The sequence below is a fragment of the Babylonia areolata genome, chromosome 7, assembly GCF_041734735.1.
Source record: "Babylonia areolata isolate BAREFJ2019XMU chromosome 7, ASM4173473v1, whole genome shotgun sequence".
NCBI lineage: Eukaryota > Metazoa > Mollusca > Gastropoda > Neogastropoda > Buccinidae > Babylonia > Babylonia areolata.
Genome location: NC_134882.1, coordinates 50650098 through 50656644, shown reverse-complemented (window position 1 = coordinate 50656644; position 6547 = coordinate 50650098).

The following is a 6547-nucleotide window of genomic DNA, read 5'->3' as shown; positions in this document are numbered from 1 at the left end:
CCTCAAGCTGTTTAGTGTTGCTGATGCCAAATTACTATTTATATAACCACGATTAAAAAATTTGCATGCTGTATTGATATAATGATTCCCCTCTTTGCATCATTTAAATGTTTCCCCTTCGAGGACTGGATGAAAATGGTATTGTCTTGCTTACTCTATTACCCTCAGAAAATGAAATTTATTCAGTTAGATTCATTCAGTTCAGTTCTGTCTCTTTGTATCTCAGCCTACCCCTGCCCGCCCCCTGTCTCACCCTCTTTCTCTCAGACATACATCAGCAGGATTATTTCCTGAACTCATCGACTCAGCACACACACACACACACACACACACATACACGCACACGCACACACACATTCTCACACACGCACAGACAGACAGACAGACAGACAGACAGACACACACACACACACACTCACTCACACACGCACACACGCACACAGACAGACAGACAGACACACAATCACACACGCACACACACACACACACACACAGACAGACAGACAGACACACACACACACACACACACACACACTGACACACGCACATACAGTCAGACAGACAGACAGACACACACACACACACACACACACACACACACACTGACACACGCACATACAGTCAGACAGACAGACAGACACACACACACACACACACACACACACACACACTGACACACGCACATACAGTCAGACAGACAGACAGACACACACACACACACAGACACACACACACACACACACACACACACACAGTCAGACAGACAGACACACACACACACACACACACAGTCAGACAGACAGACACACACACACACACACACACACACACACACACACACACACACACACACACACACACACACACGACCCGTACATAGAGTGCTCTAAGTGGATCGATTCGCTGTTACGTGCACAAGGCGCTGGTTTGATTTTCACTGGAGGGCCCTATGCGAGGCCTGACCAAAAACCGCAATGTCACGAAGTCCTTGCCTGGTACACCACTGATACCTGTAAAGTAACTTCGCTAATTCTGGAAGCAGCAGCAGCAGCAGCAGCAATAGCAGTAACAGCATCAGCAGAAGTAGTAGCATTGGTAGCAGCAGCAGCAGCAGCAGGAGCAGCAGCACTAAGGTAATTGTAAATTAAGGAAGAGGGGTAGACTTTAGAATCAGAATCAGAATAACTTTATTATCGCAGTCAGAGAAATTGAGAGTGGTGAAGTCTGCGATTCATACATATTCTAAGCACAATAGAGAGAGATGTTTGGTATTCTCTTATTCGGAACACTGACCAACAGAAGAAAGTTTCCTCATTCAAGTTTCCGGTATCAGTTTTGCCGACAAAGGTGGAGTGAAACCACTTAGATATACAAGTAAGTTAAAACTTTTAATTCTGAGCAAGGAAACTTTTTTTCTTTTTCTTTTTTTTTTCTTGGGGGGGGGGGGGGGGGGGGGGGGGGGGTTAACGTAAGGAGATTACAGACAACATAAATGACACAGTACAATCATTTGTTCAACAACTCAACTGACGCAGGAATAAAACTTTACTTTGTTCTAAGAATGTTGAATTTTGGAGTGCTGTACTGACGGGCGCAATAGCCGAGTGGTTAAAGCATTGGACTTTCAATCTGAGGGTCCCGGGTTCGAATCACGGTGACGGCGCTTGGTGGGTAAAGGGTGGAAATTTTTACGATCTCCCAGGTCAACATATGTGCAGACCTGCCAGTGCCTGAACCCCCTTCGTGTGTATATGCAAGCTGTAGATCAAATACGCACGTTAAAGATCCTGTAATCCATGTCAGCGTTCGGTGGGTTATGGAAACAAGAACATACCCAGCATGCACACCCCCGAAAACGGAGTATGGCTGCCTACATGGCGGGGTAAAAACGGTCATACACGTAAAAGCCCACTCGTGTGCATACGAGTGAACGCAGAAGAAGAAGAAGAAGGAGTGCTGTACTGTCTTCCAGATGTTTCCTGGTTTCCATGACGACATGGGTGACGAAGTCGACGACGACAACTACCACGATAACTACAATAATGGTGATAATGATGATGGTGATGGTGATGGTGGTGATGATGATGATTCTGATCATGATGACGATACTGCTGCTGATGATAATGATGGCGGTGATTCAATTTAGATTATTTGAAACAGCACTTGATAAACTGCTCTCATCACGACTGGCATAGCAAAGTGATGGAAAGTCATAGGTTTTCCAAATACTAAATACTTCAACAAAGTTTACAGATTGATTCTTGTTTCTAATCCAAACCAAAACATTTTAGGTCTGCATCATAAGAATTGGGACGGGTGCAAATGAAAGGAAAATGCGATGAAGTGTTGATATACGGCAAATTCATAGCATACACTTAACGTACAAGAGTCTTTGACTTCCTGTCTTGTTTTCGAAAATGGGAGATAATTATAAATGCCTGAATGATCTGCAAATCAATTGTCCGTTCATCTTTATACATTTAGAAATATTTATTTGTGGGGAAAAATATACAGATCAATGTTCACTTTGATTAATCTTTGTACCTTTGATTTCATTTATTTGGTGGAGGAAATACAGGTCTGAATGCCTTAAGAGATCAAACATCAATCGACAATATAATCTCTTACCTTTAGACTATTCATTTAGTTTGTGGAGGAAAGATAAACGCTTTAAATGATCGTAAATCAATTGACACTATAGTTTAATCTCTGTCTACTTAGAATTGTTGTTCATTTGTTTTTATTTATTTATTTATTTTTTTGTTTAACCTATCATCATTTTCGGGCCATTATCTTCCCCCTCGACAGCTTCTGCATGGCTGCCCAGCTGAGCTTGTTAATGAATCTGTGATTTGTTCGTGAAAGGAGTCGGGGAGTTTTTCTCTCGTTCAGTTGACCAGGTGATTATCCTAACGGCCCGTGCCGTCCCGGCCAGTCTCCTCCAGTCCCATGAGGACCACTCCAGGTTGCTGGTTGTCCTGCTTCCTGATGGGGCGCAACAGCCGAGTGGTTAAAAAGCGTTGGACTTTCAATCTGAGGGTCCCGGGTTCGAATCTCGGTAACGGCACCTGGTGGTTAAAGGGTGGAGATTAATTTTTCCGATCTCCCAGGTCAACATAATTAATTGCAGACCTGCTTGTGCCTGAACCCCTATCGTGTAGCAGAAGATCAAATACGCACGTTAATAAAGATCCTGTAATCCATGTCAGCGTTCGGTGGGTTATGGAAAAAAATAACATACCCGACATGCATATCCCCCCAAAACGGCGTATGGATGCCTACACTGAGGGGGTAAAAACGGTCATACACGTACATACTCGGGTACATACCAGTGAACGTAGGAGTTGCTGCCCACGAACGAAGAAGAAGAAGAAGTCCTGTTTCCGCTTTCCTGCAGAGTGCCGTGAGTTACTGCACACTGTTTGATTCCACCTAAACCGTACACTTCACGACTGAACGACAGGGCAAGTACATGGAATGCACAAACACCATCACGACTGAACAACAGGGCAAGTACATGGAATGCACAAACACCATCATGACTGAACAACAGGGCAAGTACATGGAATGCACAAACACCATCATGACTGAACGACAAGTACATGGAATGCACAAACACCATCATGACTGAACGACAAGTACATGGAATGCACAAACACCATCATGACTGAACGACAGGGCAAGTACATGGAATGCACAAATACCATCATGACTGAAGGACAGGGCAAGTACATGGAATGCACAAATACCATCATGACTGAACGACAAGTACATGGAATGCACAGACACCATCACGACTGAACGACAGGGCAAGTACATGGAATGCACAAACACCATTGAACGACAAGACAAGTACATGGAATGCACAAACACCATCATGACTGAACAACAGGGCAAGTACATGGAATGCACAAACACCATCACGACTGAAGGACAGGGCAAGTACATGGAATGCACAAATACCATCATGACTGAACGACAAGTACATGGAATGCACAGACACCATCACGACTGAACGACAGGGCAAGTACATGGAATGCACAAACACCATCATGACTGAACGACAAGTACATGGAATGCACAGACACCATCACGACTGAACGACAGGGCAAGTACATGGAATGCACAAACACCATTGAACGACAAGACAAGTACATGGAATGCACAAACACCATCATGACTGAACAACAGGGCAAGTACACGGAATGCACAAACACCATTGAACGACAAGACAAGTACATGGAATGCACAAACACCATCATGACTGAACAACAGGGCAAGTACACGGAATGCACAAACACCATCATGACTGAACGACAGGGCAAGTACATGGAATGCACAAACACCATCATGACTGAACGACAGGGCAAGTACACGGAATGCACAAATACCATCATGACTGAACGACAGGGCAAGTACACGGAATGCACAAATACCATCATGACTGAACGACAAGACAAGTACATGGAATGCACAAATACCATCATGACTGAACGACAGGGCAAGTACACGGAATGCACAAATACCATCATGACTGAACGACAAGTACATGGAATGCACAGACACCATCACGACTGAACGACAGGGCAAGTACATGGAATGCACAAATACCATCATGACTGAACGACAAGTACATGGAATGCACAGACACCATCACGACTGAACGACAGGGCAAGTACATGGAATGCACAAACACCATCATGACTGAACAACAGGGCAAGTACATGGAATGCACAAACACCATCATGACTGAACGACAAGACAAGTACATGGAATGCACAAACACCATCATGACTGAACGACAGGGCAAGTACATGGAATGCACAAACACCATCACGACCACTTCCGCATTCTTTGGCCTTTCTTCCTGCGTCTGTCAAGTCAGCTGGCTGCTTGCGACTTGCGTTGGTGCCAACGGCTGTCCTGGTGTCCCCAGCTGTCTTGGCTGTCCTGGAGTACTCGGCAGTCGTCTCGGAGTTACCGGCAGCCGTCCTAGAGCACCCGGCAACCGTCTCGGAGTCTCCGGCAGGTGTCCTGGCGTCCTCAGCCGTCGTGGCGTTCCCGGCGGCTGTCTTGGCACCACCGTCGGAATGTTTGGCTGCAGCAGTAGCTGTCACGTCAGCATAAGTCCTGGAGTCTGGTCTTCTTGGCGCAACTGTAAATTTGCCGCCTTTGAAAAAAGCAACTTTGCCCTCTTTTCTGGCTTCTGCTGCGGTGCTGGCCTGTTTCCTGGTGAGGTCGTTTGCTGCCGTGATTCCTTTCTCTTTTAGTCTTTCTCGGTAGTCCCGATTGGTCATAATTTCCAGCTTGTCCCTCCAGCGACTAAACTTCACAATCATGGGCTTTGGACCGCCATTTCTGCTCTCCCCAACCCTGTGCGCTCTCGCGATGTCGTCAGTCGTCAGTCATCCATTCTATGGGCCCTTCCAAACTGTGCAGAATATCGACAACTAGTCTGGCACATGTGTCATAATTCTGCATTTCAGTTTGAAGTACACCGTACATCCGCACGTTGTCTCTCTGGGAAAACATTTCCAGTTTGTCACAGTTTTCTTGAAGAGTGTGCATTTCAGTCTTCATTTTGTTTATACTTGCAGTCAGTGTTCGGATATCTTCACCGTGTTGTGTGGACTCTTCGAACAGGTCGTCAATGTCTTCTTTTGTTGCTGCCACCGATGATGTTAGTTCCTGTGCGCAATGCTCCAGATCGTCACAGCGTCTACCAATCTCTTCACATTTCGATTTTACTTGTCCAATGTCAGTTCTGATTGCGCTTAAATCACCCCGAATGGCAGAGAAATTGTCGTCGAAGGATTGGATCTTCTCATTATTCAACTGGAGCGCTTTGAGAATTTGTGTCGCCACTTCATCTGAAAGACTGGAGACATTGTCACTGTAATGTATCTAAAGTATTAGTCCAAGAACGGTAACTACTACTAATACTACCTAATTTATTATCATTAAGAATAACGTCCCTTGCATGAGAGCTTGGTCTCTGTAACCTTGAACGCCAACGGTGGTTTCTAAATAAAGTTAAGAAGTTTTCATCTGTCTTCGCTCATGTCTTCAATTGTGTGTGAATCCACAACATCAGAACATGCAGAACATCTTTTCCACTTTTCCATCTTACAAACATTACAGTCACGATTCGGAGGGCTGAGCCCGGTAGTCTTACTTCCAATGGCTCCACTGTCACTTTCTGCTGTCACCGTGTCATTGATTAACAACGGTGTTTTGTGAGCTCTCTCTGTCTGCTGGTCCAGGGTTCAGTTCAACGTCACCACAGCAAAGCAGGTAAACCGCAACAAACAACGCACAGTGCAGTCTGCTCTTCACTGTCACAATTCTCTTGCGAAATTTTCAACGCAAACTTCACACGCCGGGCCATGAAGTGAAGAAATGTGCTGAGATACAGGCCACAGCTGGGTTGAAAACGGAGATCGTCAACCGGCATTGTCACTGATGGTACTAAGATTTACATCAAAACGTTCGTTACACTGTTGTCTATTTGGCAATTAACAACCACGGGTTGAATTATTTTGGATTA